General features: G+C 52.5%; 1 protein-coding gene across 4 annotated transcripts in view; it reads left to right on the forward strand.

Annotated features, from left to right (window-relative positions):
* The first annotated feature begins 8,750 nt into the window (after positions 1 to 8,750).
* Positions 8,751 to 18,251, forward strand: part of LOC147664116 (uncharacterized) — a 55,299-nt gene continuing 45,798 nt past the window's right edge. For 2 of the 4 annotated variants that reach the window (XR_015305182.1, XR_015305184.1), the window contains exons 1-3: positions 8,791 to 9,040; positions 9,126 to 9,241; positions 9,344 to 9,403. The gene's annotated coding sequence lies outside the window, so the exon portion shown is untranslated. Of the gene's footprint in view, positions 9,041 to 9,125; positions 9,242 to 9,343; positions 9,404 to 18,251 lie in introns of all 4 variants that reach the window. The other 2 variants (XR_015305183.1, XM_086949980.1) reach the window with 2 other exon arrangements.

Raw genomic sequence — 18,251 nt, forward strand, 5'->3', positions numbered from 1 at the left:
CTGCCCGGCCAGACCTCTGCTCCCCAGGCCCCCTCCGGAGCCAACCCTGGCCCTGCTGAAGCCACCCTGCCCGGCCAGACCTCTGCTCCCCAGGCCCCCTCCGGAGCCACCCCCGGCCCTACCCCAGCCCCACTGCCCGGCCAGACCTCTGCCCCCCAGGCCCCCTCCGGAGCCACCCCCGGCCCTGCTGAAGCCACCCTGCCCGGCCAGACCTCTGCCCCCAGGCTCCCTCCGGAGCCACCCCCGGCCCTGCCCCAGCCCCACTGCCCGGCCAGACCTCTGCTCCCCAGGCCCCCTCCGGAGCCACCCCTGGCCCTGCTCCAGCCCCACTGCCCGGCCAGACCTCTGCCACCCAGGCTCCCTCCGGAGCCACCCCCGGCCCTGCTCCAGCCCCACTGCCCTGCTAGACCTCTGCCACCCAGGCTCCCTCCGGAGCCATCCCCGGCTCTGCTGCAGCCACACTGCCCGGGCAGACCTCTGCCACCCAGGCTCCTCCCGGAGCCACCCCGGCCCTGCTCCAGCCACACTGCCCGGCCAGACCTCTGCCACCCAGGCTCCCTCCGGAGCCACCTCCGGCCCTACTGCAGCCACACTGCCCGGCCAGACCTCTGCCACCCAAGCTCCCTCCGCACTCCTTCTTGTCCCCTCCAGGCCACCCCGGGCTCTGGGCAGGTTCAGCCCCTCTTCGGTCCATCAGCCCCCAGGGCCGTTGTTCACTCGGTCTCTCTGGGCACCGTCTCATTCTGGGCTCTCTGTTCCTGCCTGCTGCACCCCTTACTGTGCAGGCCCAAGAGACTGCGTGATGTTGAACTTTCGCCTTTATGGGAACAGTGAGTGTCCATCGTTTCAGCCCGGCCGGGAGCGCGTATTGGTGCCTCTTGCGCCTGTGTCCGGCCTCATCCCTGCTCAATCCGACAGACACGAGCTGTCTTTTCTCTACACAACAGGAGGTGTCAGGGTCCCTTCGCATCAATGACAGACGTGCATTCCCTGCAAGCATTGCGCGTTCGTTACTAGCCCTTGCCAATGCTTGTTTAAATGTAGAAATGAGCTCTTTTCGTCGTTACCTGAAGAGGGTAGTGTGTGCCACGTGACCTTGAAAGAACTGGGAGTCATGTGTGTATGTGTTTGGGGTGGTGTCATATTTCTATACTGGGCCCTTTCACGTGCCATTAGCATACCGCTGAGGACCCCCAGCCCCTGACCAGAGGGCCGGAGCCCCCGGTGGAGAGGTACGGTGAGGAAAGGCTCAGAGAGTTCACTTGCGAGGCGTAAGAATGGTGCCAGCCTGTAGACCGACTCAGGATTGCAAAGGAGGTGAAAATCACCTGTTCTACAAGCTCCCAAATGCTGAAAGTTGTCAATCCCAGCTTTATTTAATTATTTATTTATTCAAGAGTTTTATATAGCGCTGGCTAGACCCGGAGGTATCAGAGCGCTTTACATGAGGTTCCACAAATATTACAAGATTACATCAGTTCCAATTTACATCAGATGCTAGACAAACAAATGCAAGAGCATAGGAGACGAGATGATTGAAGTGTAGAGAGGAAGGGGGTAAAGGGGTGGGAGGGAGATACGGCAGAGAGACGAAAGGAAAGTCTATCCAAAGTCCGGCTGGGTAGGTGACGGTCGAGGGGAAGTCCCAAAACCCATCTCCACTATAGCTATCAGGTAGCTCCACCGGGCATTGGCCAAATAGCTAGGTCTCAATGGAAAGCATTTAAATAACATGGAGGGCAAAATAAATGGAGCGTAGAGGGGAGGGGCATGGAAGGAGAGAAAGGGGGGGATGAGGGAAGAGACAACAGGGAGAGACAAAATGAAGTCTGTCTAACACCGATTGGGTAGGTGACGACCAAGGAGGGAGTCCACGGCCCATCTCCCCTATAGCTAAACCAGGTAGCTCCATCGGGCATCAGACAAAATAGCTAGATCTCAAAAGACGAGGTAAAATTCACAGATGGACAGGGTGGGGACTAAGGGCCAGGACAGGTGAAGGCAGATGTCAGCAGCAGGAAAGTGGAGAGGAGTAGAGCGAGGAGGGGTAGGGGGAAGGTAGTTCGGCAGGAAGTTCCCATGGATCTGGTGGGCTATAGTTGCCAGCTTAGCCAATGTGCGGGTGCTCGGATGATTCTCCGGTGCAGTCTCAGGTACAGTCAGGTTCTGCGTGATTTTTGGTTTCCCCATTGTGCAGGCTGGAGTGGATCTTTGCGTGCGGGGTGTTGCCGGTGTCCGGGACTTTTGCACGCATACCAAGATACCGTACCAGATCCGATGTCCACTGTAGGGGGTCGTCCAGTCCCATTGTCAGAATGAAGTTACTGGCAGCTCTGTCTAGGAAAGTCCTGAGTCTAGTCCTAATTCTATCAAGAATGGATTTCTGCATCTCTTTATACAAAGGCATATCTAAATATCTCCTTCATATAAACACAGCATCTGGGCTTAAAAAATCAACGTTGATCGCCAATAGTGAATTGCCCACTTCGTTAAGGGTTTTGCAAAGTTTTTCTTACATCATTTGCTAGATGTATTGAGCATATTTATAAGGGCCTTCCCACCAATATTTTTCAACCACTGGAGAGTAAGATCCAGACCATCAAGGACTGGTCCCCTCCAACTACCCAGACTCAGGTCAGAGCTTTCTTGGGCCTGACTGGGTACTCAGGAAGTTTGTTAAGAACTATGGGTCCATTGTGACTCCTCTTAATGATCTGACATCTAAGAAGATGCCCAAAAAGGTTCAGTGGACAGAAATCTGTCAAAAGGCATTTGATGACCTGAAGAAGGCCATGTGCTCTGCACCTATCCTGAAGAGTCCTGACTACTCAAGAGAGTTCATTGTCCAAACAGATGCTTCTGAGTTGGGAGTGGGAGCAGTGCTTTCACAGCTTAATGTAGATGGCCAGGACCAGCCCATTGCTTTCATTAGCAGAAGGCTGACCCCCAGAGAGAAACGTTGGTCAGCTATAGAGAGGGAGGCCTTTGCTGTGGTGTGGGCCCTGAAGAAGTTGAGACCATACTTGTTTGGCACTCACTTCAAGATTCAGACCGACCATAAGCCCCTCTTATGGCTTAATCAGATGAAGGGTGAAAACCCCAAACTACTCAGGTGGTCCATTTCCCTACAGGGGATGGACTTTACAGTGGAGCACCGCCCAGGGACTGACCATGGCAACGCAGATGGTCTCTCCAGGTACTTCCACTTAGAACATGAAGACACAACTGGTCAAGGTTAGTCTAATGTCCCTGCGTTTGGGGGGGGGGGGTTATGTAGGATAGTAGGGTCTGCTATCCTATGGTCACCCCAAATTTTTGCTTTTTGCTTCACTGGTTTCTGACTTAATGTGGCTGTGGGCCTGCTAATCAGACCCACAGCCTGCTGTTCTCTCTCTAAATTATTGCCAATGCACTCTAGGTGCATTACGAATTGGAACTGGTTCATCTTATGAGCCCCTGTATCAGTGCACCCTAGGTGCCCAGGGCATAGGTGTATCCAAGGCCTACCAGGGGCTGCAGCATGTATTGTGCCACCCCTGGCCTGGCCTCCACATTTGACACAACTGGCTGATCACTCAGCTGGGGTAAGTTGGTGTAATCACCTCTTACTTAGGTACAGTATGCCTGTGCCTAACCCTAAACTGGACACATATGTTCCTATCAGCCACTCCTATGGAAGGCCTCATCAATCCTGGAGGCAGAGTGCTTGGAAATATGTGAGATGGTGCTCTAGCATGAGCTGAGCCTGTCTGCAGCTGTCGGGAACCACTCCTTAAGCTGTTCCGGGATATTGCCATACCATATACTCTTAAGTGCATTATAATCCTCGCGGTTATTTGCTATCTTTGGTTTGGCTTTATCAAAACATGTCGAGTAAGGTGTCATACGAATTGGAATACTATCCCCTCGCCAGTTCTGGCGACGGGGATAGCATTCCACCCTTCTAGAGGGACACAACATGTGTGTAGCCTTAACCCCGGTTAAAGTTAAACAGAGCCTCAGCATCACAAAATGGATGCTGCCACCACAGACACGAGTCTGGCCTCCTGCTGCTGACCGAAACTCGGCAGATGGTGGCCTGGACAAAGGGTTTCCTGCCTTGGGAGGTGCGAGCACCACCCCAGACAGGGTTTTGTGTATTGGGTAGGACAGGGCTGAAAAGAATCAGACATGCCCGGGGCACACAAGGTGTCCCCGTGCATAGGCCATTCCAAACCGGTTCTGGGGCTTTCCAGCCCCAGTCCTGGCGAGGAGCTGGACAAAGGAAAGGGGGTGTAACCGCCCCCCTTCCTGGTTCCTCCCAGAGGAGGGACCTAGTAGGTGATCCACCCCTCAGATTGGGAATAAGAGTGGGAGCAGTGCCATTGCACAGCAGATCATCCTGAATCAACTTTACACGAAGAAGAAGACTGGACTTCGACATTCTGCTGCACAGAAGACTGAAGAGAATCTCCCTTGTGGCCTAGGAGTGGCCACCCTGTGAACACAGGTACCAACCAGCAACTCAACGTCTGCTTTGCCGCCGCCTCCCGCCGGAGCCCGAGCCCAGAGCCCGACAAGAACCAGACTCCCAGACCTCTCAGAGCCCGATCCACAGTCCCCGCAAAGAAGGGACCCGTGGAGGCACCGAGTGACGTGGGACCAGACCTCTTGGAAGACACTCGAAAGCTGACTGCGCAGCTTCTGAGGCATCCTCGATGTTGTGCTTTGGGGACTGAGAACCCCCACCACCGAGCAGCCCTTGCACCGAAGATCAGCCCTCCAGCATCTCCACGATCTGCGTGGGGCCCTTTTGCATCGTGCCACTTGACGCGCCATCCCGGCCACTAGCCACGTGGTCAGCGGCCATCTTGGCGACGAAACCGACGATTTACACAGCAGGTCTGGTTGCTCCAGACCTACCCAAGCTCCTGTAAAAAGGAGCACCCGCTCTGACCTTGCTGGTCCGAGTGATCAGCATCTTTCAACTTCTGCGTGGCTTGCATTTGCCAAGGCCTGTTTGCTCCGATCAGGTCGCCGACACCGCCAACAGCGAGAAGCCTACGTGGGACAGCTTGTGACCGACTCCTGGACGTCCTCGACCCCGGGTATCCACGTGGCTGCAGAAAGAAGCTACCCGACAACGCCTGTTTGCACCCGACATCGCCTGGTTCCAATCTGGTTCCACGGTAGTCACTGGCTAGTGACTTTGAACACTGTCCCCTCTGCTTTCAGGTCTTCACATCTTCAGATCCATCCTTGGATCCACCGGAACTCTTTACATCGAGCCGCCTGCAGCATCTTCAGCTCCAAGCACCATCGACCAGCGTGACGAAACCCGACACTACTTCGACCCTGTGCACCCGCTTCCTGTGGGTGAGGTAACTCAGCTCCGCCGGTGCTCCTGCACTGGTACACATCTCAAGGGCCTGTGTCTTAAGTTTCAACTCCGTAGGTCACTCGGAAGGTTCCTAACTTTCTAACTTTGTACTTTTTACGCACCATAGACTTTACATTGGAAAGTGCGTGCACTTTAAACATTGCACCCGAGTCCCGTGGGCCTCTCCCGACTTACTCACTGCTAGTCTCGAATAGCTCCAGCGATTCCCGAGGCCCTAGGCCTGTTCACTTTCCTATTGGTATCTCTTATACCACTTTCTTAGTATATGGTTTAGGTGGCCCCTAGGGCTCATCCATATTGTGCAACTTTTGTGTATTTTAAACTGTCTTGTGATTTAACACTTGTGCTTCTGTGCTCATAAAGAGTCCAGGGGATTTTATAGTTAATAAATCAATATATATTTTCAATATATATCTGTGTGGTGTCCCTTTCATTTGGTATTCAAGGGGGTTGTGTATGGTATAACAGCTGGCTTCACATGCCTTTCAGAGTTTAGCCTAAGACTGCTTTGTCCACGTTACCACTAGGATAACTGGTCTACAAGGTTGAATTACAACCATCATCATAAGGGTTGCTTGGCATGGTACAAAGTGATCACTAAGAATTAGTGAGCATTATATACCAGGCCAACTTCTCACAATATTAAACATGGAAGAAACGGGCTTTCGGAAAAAATCATTATTCTGCCCTCCTTCATCAAAATTTCCAAAAGAGGTGATTACCTTTGAGAGGACAACCCTATCAGGTATTACTACTATGGAGCAAAAGAAACAATTTGTAAAGTACAACCTAACAAAAAATGAAAAGGATGCCATTTCTTCCTTAAAAAATGACAGATCGCTTATTATAAAACAAGCGGATCAAGGAGGGGCTGTAGTCCTTTGGGACATCAACTGGAAGATCCGACTTGTTATAAAAAGATCAATCATAACCCAGTCAAGGAATTACAAAATGAACTCTTCAACATCCTCCAGGAAGGACATGATATTGGGATCCTAGGACCAAAAGAATTTGTATTTCTTCAGAACAAGCATCCACGAACACCGTTGTTTTATGTTCTGCCGAAGATGCATAAGGATGCAGTAACCTCCCCCGGCCGCCCAATAATTTCAGGGTGTGATTCACTGTCCGAGCCAGTGGCAAAGTACATTGACCACTTCCTGAAACCATTGATAGAGAAGGTGCCTGCACACCTTAAAGACACAACAGCATTCATCAATGAAATTACATCTATTCAATTTGATGAAACTAACCAACTGATGGTGACCATGGACATCGTGTCTTTATATACGCAAATACCTCAGGAACAGGCTTTAGAAACATTAACATATTTTTTGGAACAACGGGAACAACCCACTAGGGTACCAACGGAGTTCATCATGAAACTTGCGAAATTTGCCTTACAAAAAAATTATTTTCAATTTGACAATGACTTTTACTATCAGACCAAGGGGGTAGCCATGGGCTGCCCCTTCGCACCGGAGCTAGCGGTCCTATTTATGGGCCTTTATGAAAGCAGGTTCGTGTACAACAACAATCCTTTTGCTGAATATATTACTAAATACATGCGTTATATTGACGATGTGTTTTTTATTTGGTCAGGACCCCAGGATAGCCTAAATGAGTTTGTTACAAGGCTCAATATGAGAACGGAAGATATAAAATTCAGCCATTCAGCGTCCACTAGGAATATCACTTTTTTGGACGTACAAGTTTATGCAACCGAAGGCACATTAGGCACAACATTGTTTCGCAAGCCTAGGGATAGGAATAAAGCATTGCATTTTTCCAGTCATCATCCAAGGGGGATTAAACAGAACCTGCCGTTTGGCCAATTTCTGAGAATTCGACTAAATTGTTCCAACAAAGACGAGTATTTCATCCATGCGAATGGCCTTATGGAATGATTATTGGAAAGGGGCTACCCTAAAAAACTTATAAAACATGCATTAAAAAGGGCATGGTGAGTCCCAAGAGAAACTGTTACAGAAAAAGACGAAAAAGGACCAAAAAAGGATTGTCTGTGTAAGTACCTTTGGACCAAATACAAATCAGTTGCGTAAATTGGTCATGCAAAATTGGCACCTGGTTAAAGACCTACATGGTGATTTAAAAGAACCTCCGTTGTTCGCCTATAAAAAAGAGAGAAGTGTGGCAAATCATATAGTGCGAGCAGCCCTTCCACGTGAACCAAAAATTACACTGAGAGGGATGTTGGGGTTACCCCCAGTAGTTGGACACCACAGGTGCGGTAACTGCACATGTTGTGATTCAACGGGGGAGGGTTCCGTTTTCACTTTCAATGGAATACATTGGAAACACGAAGCGTTCACCAGTTGCCAAACGATGAATATAATGTATGGGGTATGGGGTATGGTGTCCTTGTCCAAAATTGTATATTGGCAAAACCTCCCAGGAAGCAAGGCAGAGAATTACTCAGCATAAGTCCAGGATACGACGAGCAGTTCCAAAAGCGCCATTAGTTCAACACTGGGAAGTGTGTAAACACAAAGAGGAAGACCTTCGCTGGACATTGAGCAGGATCCTAGAGGCAGCGGCACGGAGGCTAAACTGGCACAAAGAGAGGCCTTACTTATCATGAAATATAACACTGCCTTTACTGGATTTAACGAAATTTCGGAAGTGTTTAAGGGGACCCCTTGAATCACTCATTCAGCAGATCAATGAAAGACCTCATGATAATGGGTCATTTGACTAAACCAGGGGAGGCTACTGTGTCACATTGTGGCATGTAAAGATCGATACGTTTCTGAGCTTAGCATTCACTATACATGCACGATGATGTTTGAAGGAGAAAAAGTATTGTCATCCCATTGGTTTCAAGTACGGATGGCACAAGCGAGGGTAGTGTTAATAGGAGACAGACTGCATCAACCACACACTATATGATTGGCAGACTTGGAGGGATGAGGTGCTATGATGTTTCAGTACTTTCGCCTATGTGAAATTCTAGTGAGGTGCACCCACGTTTAAACTGGGGACCAGAAGTCCTTCAATCAAATGTAAAATGACGGATTGACATATAATCCCAAAAACTAAATCATTACAGTATGTCCAATCAATCATGATTTCAACTATCATCCAGAGCATGCGCTGTTCGGGGACAATGTTTCAGAGGTATATGTCCCTTTAAGAAGTGCCGATCACATGACCGCTACATGAGGCAGGAAGCGGATGAGGAGCCATCGCGAGATCGCAAGTGCCGATCACATGACCGTTACACGAGGCAGGAAGCGGATGAGGAGCCATCGCGAGATCGCAAGTGCCGATCACATGACCGCTACACGAGGCAGGAAGCGGATGAGGAGCCATCGCGAGATCGCAAGTGCCGATCACATGACCGCTACACGAGGCAGGAAGCGGATGAGGAGCCATCGCGAGATCGCAACAGAGGCGCTGTTAGGTAAGGGAATGCTTCGTCACGAGTTACCAAGCAGCGCTATCGGACCCGGGGCGCTAGAAGCATGCTGGAAGACCACTTCTCCGCTCTAGGGAGTTTACGAAATAGAGCCGTTCGGGGGTCATAGAAACTAAAGCTGCCTTTTATTATGTTCCTTGAAACGGGCGTCTTTGAGTAAATAAACACGTGGGAAGGCACACTGCCTGTATGTGACCAGGCGCGCCATGCCAATTTCAAAAGTAAGTCCGTTTTACAACCATGGACGAGATTACCTCATCCGAACTCGACTTAAGTGGATGTTAGATGGTTTGTTACATTTTACAGGGCAAGTGGAGTACTAGCAGCCAACTTTCAGCGGCCAAGCCAATTACCCTTTACAAGTTGGACTAATGGTTCTTGCCATCACGAGTACTGGTCAGGATTCGCACTTCATCTAAAAGGTCAGTGCCAGAGTGCACATTGGATGTGCAGATAGGACATGTAGTGGTCGGTGCAATGAATATTAAGTCATTATTGTTATGTCCTTGTCTTCCTGTATGCAGAATTTCAAAACACAATATTTATCATACAACTAAAGAAACATCAATAGCGGGATTGTCAAGGTAGGCGTGGTGGAGCCGACTGGTGGCTGTTTTGTTGTTAATTAGAGTTTGGCAATGTTATAGGTTTTTAATATGGAAATTGTTGTCTTTTGTTTTGTAGAAATCTTTCTGGTCCTGACGAGAACCCCGCAGTACGGGGTTCGAAAAGCGTCGACCTAAATTGACCTTTGTTAAAACAAAATTACTACAAGTCCTGTAATACGATATTACAGGTTTCAGTCCAAAAAGATTTGTCATGAAAAAATGCATAGAAAAAGTATTGTAACTATTGGATCCACTAATTAATTGGTTGGTTTAAATATTGCTTTTTTTGACAAAGGTCTATACCTCAGTGGTTTATGTTGTATGCATGGTGAGTGTTGAATGAATGTATGGTGTAAACAGTGTGGAGAGTGGATGTGAGGACAAATTGTAAATGTTTATTTGTTTTCTACTGTTTGAACATTTTGTATATCTTGTATATATGCATAAAAAATGCTTTTTGAGAGAAAATGAGAAATAAATTGATGAAGTAATTCATTTACCAAAATAAACTAGTGACGTTAGTGACAACCGACTGATCTGTTTTGTTCGTAACAGTCTTTTTACAATAAGTTGATTTAATTGTGTCCAGCACTGGCAGCTGTTTTGTTGCACTGATCAATTTGACTAAGCCTTGCTGGTTAAGAGTCAGGACCCTGTTTTGTTCTCCTTATAAATATGTGCCCCTTTCACTCAGAACACTGCATGAAAAGGGTGTTCCATGGGTGTTACTGTGGGTGTTCCCACACAACACTCATGGAACCTGACGCATTCCCTGATGTACGATACATTGTGAACCTGGGAATATGACAGAATCTAACGCCACCCCAGGGGTGGCATTAGGGAGGCACAACAAGGAGATTTATTTTATGTCCCGCCCCCCCCTGCTTTCCTTTTTCTATTAGTGCTGCAGTCTGCCGCACTAATAGACAAAGGAAATCGCCTCTTGTGATTGACTTTGTGCAGGAAGGTCTCCCTTCCTTCACAAAATCAATCAACCCTGCAACGCAGGCACCCTTGCATTGCACCATGGAGAAAGGATGCCTGTATTGGCGGATGGCAGCCCATTGTGCGCCTCCGCTGGGGGATAGGACAGGAATGCGCTGTATCACATAGATACGGCACATTCCTGCCCTTTTGTTCTGGCATAGAGCAGTACAGCAAGATTCCTTTTGGTGCTGCCCTACCCAAAACCTCATAAATGAGGCCCAGAGTCTGGGCTTCCTGGCTGAGTAGGCGAGACCTCCAGCAGGACGGCGTTGGATTGACTGAATCCAGTCAAGCGTAAACTAGAAAAAGAAGAGATCCCATTCTTTGGCCGCATCTACACCGACACAAGATGTTTGGAAGAAAGAGCCAGACCACCCGTAGGCTCATGAGACCACCAGGAGCCAGACCACCCGTAGGCTCATTATACCACCATGAGCTAGACCACCCATAGGATCATGAGACCACCATGAGTGAGACCAGATTACACCCCTCCCGTAGGCTCATGAGACCACCAGGAGCCAGACCACCCGTAGGCTCATGAGACCACCAGGAGCCAGACCACCCGTAGGCTCATGAGACCACCAGGAGCCAGACCACCCGTAGGCTAATTAGACCACCATGAGCTAGACCACCCATAGGATCATGAGACCACCATGAGTGAGACCAGATTACACCCCTCCCGTAGGCTCATGAGACCACCAGGAGCCAGACCACCCGTAGGCTCATGAGACCACCAGGAGCCAGACCACCCGTAGGATCATGAGACCACCATGAGCCAGACCACCATGAGCCAGGCCAGATTACCCCCCTCCCGAGGACCATGAGACCACCATAGTATTTGAAGCAACAGCTAAAACGCAGAAGTCCACAGTGATGGGTCGAGCAGATGTGGTCATGGAGTGGCTTGTGTGTATTCTCTTCCTCAGCACACTTTTTTCGTGTTTTCTTTCCTTTCATTCTTCTCCTTCCTGTCTGTTTTTCTTCTTCCCCTCACCCCTCCTGATGGCCCTAAATTCTTTCATTTGTCAACCGTGGGGTAAGATAATGTTTAGGGCTTATTTGAGCAGGTGGTCACAGATGGGGCCCATCAGCACTCTCTATTTGGGGGCCGGCACTTATTTTTCCTCATCAGACTTTGACCCATAAGGAGGTAGTGAAAAACACACAAGGGGGGAGAACGATGAAAAAAGTGCCAAAGGGAGAAAGCAGGGACCTACAGGAGTGAGATTAAGGAGGCGAGATTATCTGGATTAAAGAACCATGAGGTGGAATCCAGACTGCTCAGCCTTGGTATTCAGCACCCGACATTCAGTAGCGCCGGCTGTGGGCTTCTGAGTACAACTTTGGGCCCGGCTCTCATTCTTTTACAAATTAAGCACTGTATGTAGTAGTGTACAACACAGGAAAGCAGGACCCTGCAGCAACAGAGAGTTGTCCCTCCCCAGACACCTGGACATTACTTCTGCTGGGGAGGGGGACAGAAAGGAGGGGGGTTATTAGGACAAGAAGTGACACCCCCGCTCCAGTGGTAGTGATATAGGACTCTGTGGTACCAGCAGCTCCTGCCTCCGCGTGGTCCTTCCTAGCCGGACGGGACGGGCAACCAGCAGCGACCCTGGCAAAAATGTTCAAATCAGCTTCGCTCTCTTAACGTTCTTGTGCAATCTCTCTCTCTCTCTTTCCATCCATCCAGCCACCGACCCATCCCTCAGTTTAAGCCTGATCAAGCCTTTTGTAATAAGCTGGCTAGTTTTTTTTCAATCAAAAGTCCAAAATATTTATGACGAGCTCCTTCCTACCGTAACCACTACAACTGCTTACTCTAAGTTATCAGAGGACGTGGTCAGCTCTCAGAGCCAACTCATAAGCTTTTTAAGTTTCACACCACAGCAGGTGAAGCACCTTCTTTTAACCACCAAGTCAGGCTCACCTAATGATCCATGTCCTCCCGCAATTCTTCATTAAGTTCCAGACACAATTAGTGCTTATGTAACCCCCCTTCTTAACAAAGTACTTGACTCAGGGAGTTTTCCATGTGCCTGGAAAAAAGTCTGTATCAGGCCGATCCTAAAGAAACCTGCCCTACCGTCCAATCTCCTGTTTGCCACCAGCAGCCAAAATCCTGTAAAAAACAATGAATATGGAACTGACTCAATTCCTTGAATGTAACAATTTGTTAGATTATAGCCAGCATGGCTTCCGTTCATGGCGCTGATAATGGCTACAGAAGGGATTTGTGGTCAGGTTGACAAGGGGCGGCTGGGTCATCCTCACCCTCCTAGATCTATCGGCAGCATTTGACAGCGTGAATCGAACGGTGTTAGTGCAGCGGCTGAAGACTTTGGGGATTGGGGAGATGGCCCTGGCCCTCCTCACCTCCTTCCTTGCATCCAGAGAGCAGAGTATCATCTGGGGTCATCTGCAATCTGACACCTCCCATCTTCCTTGTGGGGTGCCGCAGGGCTCAGCTCTATCACCCACCATTTTCAACCTATAAGTCACCCCACTAGCCACAATTGTTGGAGAGCGTGGCTTCACCCTGGTCTCCTATGCGGATGATTCCCAAATTATTATATCCGTATCAAGAGATCCGGAAGTCCCGGACATCAGTTTTCATTCCTGTTTGACCAATATTATCTACTGTAATGCTCTGTTTGTGGGCATTCATAAAGCTCAGCTGGCAAAATTACAGTCTCTTCAAAACTCATCTGCCCGTTTGCTTTTAAATATTCTGAAAGGCCATTCATTCCACTTCAGCTGGAATCAGATCACTCCAGTGGCTTCCCACCCAGCACAGAGTGGAGGTTAAGGCTCTCTGTCAGGTCCATAAGGCACTTTACGGTGGCCGAGCAGCCGATATCCAGAAACTCTTCCCAAGGTATGTTCCCACGAGGAACTTAAGATCAACGAATGGGGGTCTTGTTCAAACACCGAAATATTGCAGAGCCAGTTGGGGGGGCAGAGGTTTTGCCTATCGTGCCTCCAAATTATGGAATTAGATGCCAACTGCCATGAGGCTGCAAACTAACTTGCTTGGAGTCCTGGCTGTTTCCGTCTTAACTAGCTTTAGCAACTGTCAGTGCACTGTTGTCTCATTGTTTCAGTGCCAAGACGCCTCGGCCTGCGAGCGCTTTATAAACATAATTTCCATTTCATTCATCTAACCATCCACACACCCACCCACCCACCCACCCATTCATCCATCTACCCTACCATCCATCTACCCTTCCATCCATCCATCCATCCATTCACCCACCCACCCATCCACCCATCCATCCATCCACCCATCAATCCATACACCCATCTCCACTTCTTTCCTCTCTCTGATTGCTTTCTCTCCACCTCCCCTCCCCCTGTTTCGCCCTCTCCCTCCTCCCAGAGTCGTTTTAAGGCCTTGGCAAAGTGGGCTCTGGCACCGGGCCCCAGCCTTTCAGGGGCCCCTGATAGACCTGGCTCTGGCCCCAGCCTTTCAGGGGCCCCTGATAGACCTGGCTCTGTTCTCCACACAGCCCTGCCCCGATGACCTTGAATAGTTTTTAAATACAGTTTGTTTTCATATATTTGTATTACAGGTGGGTGGCAGGGATTGTGTGCAGTGACGTCAGTGAGCTGCTGCTGAGTCATTGGACACACTTTAGAGTCTGGAGCAGTCTGACTGGATCAGGAATTCACAACTGCTCTGAGCAGGGGCCCAAAATGTTTGGTCCAGGGCCCCCAAAATCCTTAAGATGTCCCAGCCTCCCCTTTCTTTTCCTCTTTCCAGCCACCTAACTTCCCCCCACCACAATCAGAAGCAGAGGGGCCCCTCCCAGAAGGAGCAGCAGAGGGGCCCCTCCCAGAAGGAGCAGCAGAGGGGCCCCTCCCACGAGGAGCAGCAGAGGGGCCCCTCCCACGAGGAGCAGCAGAGGGGCCCCTCCCACGAGGAGCAGCAGAGGGGCCCCTCCCACGAGGAGCAGCAGAGGGGCCCCTCCCACGAGGAGCAGCAGAGGGGCCCCTCCCACGAGGAGCAGCAGAGGGGCCCCTCCCACGAGGAGCAGCAGAGGGGCCCCTCCCACGAGGAGCAGCAGAGGGGCCCCTCCCACGAGGAGCAGCAGAGGGGCCCCTCCCACGAGGAGCAGCAGAGGGGCCCCTCCCACGAGGAGCAGCAGAGGGGCCCCTCCCACGAGGAGCAGCAGAGGGGCCCCTCCCACGAGGAGCAGCAGAGGGGCCCCTCCCACAAGGAGCAGCAGAGGGGCCCCTCCCACAAGGAGCAGCAGAGGGGCCCCTCCCACAAGGAGCAGCAGAGGGGCCCCTCCCACGAGGAGCAGCAGAGGGGCCCCTCCCACGAGGAGCAGCAGAGGGGCCCCTCCCACGAGGAGCAGCAGAGGGGCCCCTCCAAAGAGGAGCAGCAGAGGGGCCCCTCCAAAGAGGAGCAGCAGAGGGGCCCCTCCCACGAGGAGCAGCAGAGGGGCCCCTCCCAAGAGGAGCAGCAGAGGGGCCCCTTCCAAGAGGAGCAGCAGAGGGACCCCTTCCACAAGGAGCAGCAGAGGGGCCCCTCCCACAAGGAGCAGCAGAGGGGCCCCTCCCAGAAGGAGCAGCAGAGGGGCCCCTCCGGTGATCGTACAGACAAGTAACTTCCCCCCCACAGATGGACACCACACAAAGATGAGTTCTGCACACTTTATATAGAAATCTTGAGGCAAGGTGATAAACGATACAGCGGGACCAGGATACGAGGATCCTGCCAATTCTAGTCTCTTTGGGGAAAAGGGGTAGCGGGACAGTCTTAGTACCGGGCCGGTACGGGAGCAGCAGGAGATGGAGCTCACAATCCTCGAGCTTGAGGGTTCGCAAGGATGGGCCGCGGCAGCGCCAGCAGGCTTCGAAGATGGTTCACGATGATGAGGGTCGCGGCAGCGCCAGCAGGCTTCGAAGATAGTTCACGATGAGGAGGGCCGCGGCAGCGCCAGCAGGCTTCGAAGATGGTTTCACGATGAGGAGGGCCGCGGCAGCGCCAGCAGGCTTCGAAGATGGTTTCACAATGAGGAGGGCCGCGCAGGCAGCGCCAGCAGGCCTGGAAGATGGTTCACGAGAAGGAGCCGCGGCAGCGCCAGCAGGCCTCCAAGGATGAGTTCGTCTCGGTGTCTCTCGACTCCAGGATACAACTGCCTTCCTGCTCTGGAGCTGCCCCAGTAATAGGTCTGGCGCCCTTTGATGTCCGGACCCTCGCACTTGGAGGTCGGGAGGTCCGGGATGAGGGAGTCCAGACACCCAGCAGGGGGGTGGAGCCAGCGCCCGGGGAGGCTGGGGGCGATCGACACCTGGCGGAGGGGAGCCATCGACACTCCTTCTCCCATTGACCTGCCAAGTGGTCTCTTCACCCCCTGGGTGGATGGTGGTGCCTCGATGTCGGGGCCTGGCCAGGCCCGGGGTTGGGGTCGATCCGAGGCCACGTGGCCTTGTCGTGTAGTGTCCAAAATGGCGACTGGGCCGGGGGCAGTGGTTCTGGAAGGGGCCCGGGCCCGCCGATACCGGGGTGTTCAGGAGCTGGAGTTCCGTCGGGGACGGACCGTGGGTTGCTCCGGTGGGTTGCCGGGATAGTTCTTGTCTAGGACACAGGAGGAGCAGGGGTCCGGGCCCTGCCATGCGGGGAGGGACGGGGCCTTCCACGAGGCCTGCCCAACATGCGTCCCCCCCAGCTGAAGGCAGGGAGAGTCACCCATCCTCTTGGGTACTCTCCTCGCCGAGGCGGAAGAAGCGTGACAGGCCGTCTGCGTTGGCGTGGTCTTGGCCTGGACGATGCTCCACAGTGAAGTCCATCCCCTGCAGGGAGATGGACCAGCGCAACAACTTTGGGTTCTCTCCCCGCATCTGCATTAGCCATTGCAGGGGGCGGTGATCTGTTTCCACCCGGAAGTGGGTACCGAAGAGATAGGGCCGGAGCTTCTTGAGGGCCCACACCACGGCGAAGGCCTCCCGATCGATGGTTCTCCAGCGCTGCTCTCGGGCCAGCAGGCGTCGGCTGATGAAGGCCACTGGTTGGTCAACTCCCTCGGTGTTGAGTTGGGAGAGGACGGCCCCCACGCCATGATCTGAGGCGTCTGTCTGTACTATGAACTCCCGGCTGTAGTCGGGGGCCTGGAGCACCGGGGCGGTGCACATGGCGGACTTCAATTTCTCAAAAGCCGCCTGGCATTCAGGACTCCAGTTGACTGTTTTGGGGTTCTTCTTGGATGTGAGTTCCGTGAGGGGCCCCACAATGCTGCTATAGTCCTTTACAAAGCGCCAGTAGTACCCGGTGAGCCCCAAGAAGGCTCGGACCTCTGTTTGGGTGACCGGAGGTTCCCAGGCCTGAATGGCAGCGATCTTGAGCTGGAGGGGGGCCACCAGGCCACTTCCCACTTGGTGTCCCAGGTAGGTCACGGACCCTTGGCCAATCTGGCACTTGCTGGCTTTGATGGTCAGCCCGGCCTGCCGGAGGGCGTTCAGGACCTCCTGGAGGTGGTGGAGGTGTTCTGCCCAGTGGCGACTGTACACAGCAATATCGTCCAGATAGGCGGCACTGAATTCCTCGAGGCCCGCCAGTACCTGGTTCACGAGTCTCTGGAAGGTGGCGGGGGCGTTTTTCATGCCGAATGGCATCACCTTGAAGTGGTAGTGGCCATCCGGGGTAGAGAAGGCGGATCGCTCTTGGGCCCCTGGGGTGAGGCCGATCTGCCAGTAGCCCGCTGTCAAGTCGAAGATGCTCAGGTAGCGGGCGGCCCCCATGCGGTCAATCAGCTCATCTGCCCGGGGGATGGGATGAGCGTCGGTCCTGGTAACGGCGTTCAGACCCCAATAGTCTACACAGAACCTGAGCTCGGGGCGACTTTCGGGGCAGCAGCCTTGGGGACCAGCACGACCGGGCTGGCCCAGGGGCTGTCGGATGGCTCGATCACTCCCAGAGCCAACATTTTGGAGACTTCTGTCTGGATGCAGGCGCGCACTCGATATGGCACTCGGTACGCCCTGTGTCAGATAGGGGGGCTATCCCCGGTATCTACGTTGTGAAGGCACCAGGGGGTGATCCCGGGGATGAGGGAAATTGGTCGGCAAATTGGAGCAGAAGGTCTCGACAGTCTTGGCGTTGCTCTGGGGATAAGGCATCGGAGAGTCTGACCCCTTCCACGGAGCCGTCCTTTTCGAGCGTTTTCAGCAAGTCAGGGAGGGGCTCGGAGTCTTCTTCAGTCCCACTGTCGGTAGCCATCAGGAGGCTAAGTTCCGAGCGCACGAAGTGGGGTTTGAGTCTGTTGGCGGGGAGGACCCGTAGGGGGTTCCGGGGTGACTCCATGTCGATCAGGTAGGTGACTGGACCCTTGCGCTCTACTACCTTGAAGGGCCCACACCATTTGTCCTGTAGGGCGCAAGGTTCAACCGGGGACATCACCCAGACCTGTTGTCCCGGCTCGAACTCGATGGAGGAGGCATGCTGTCGGAGTCCCTCGAGGGAGGGACACGTTCTCTGCTCCTGTCGGAATTGTTCCTGAGTGGGGCCACCCTCTTGACGCCACTGGGCCAGTTCGGGAAGGTCCCGGAGCCGATCAAGTCCTTCTTCGCTGGACTCCGGGGAACTGGGCTCCGGGGCTGCTCCTTCGGGGACGATCGGCAGAGGGGGTTCTGACCATTCTGGCTCTTCGGGACTGGGGATGGTGCGGGCGGCCATGGACCGGGTCGTTACGCAGAGAAGAGCGAAGAGAGCACCTGGGGATGCAGGGAGGCCCAGCATCCCCAGGTGCTCTCTTCGCTCAACGGCTGACCAGGGAGAACTTTCGAGGTCGTTCCCCAGGAGGCAGTCTATGGGGGCATCGTCGCGGACAGT

Source organism: Lissotriton vulgaris, unplaced genomic scaffold (assembly GCF_964263255.1).
Source record: "Lissotriton vulgaris unplaced genomic scaffold, aLisVul1.2 SCAFFOLD_451, whole genome shotgun sequence".
Lineage (NCBI taxonomy): Eukaryota > Metazoa > Chordata > Amphibia > Caudata > Salamandridae > Lissotriton > Lissotriton vulgaris.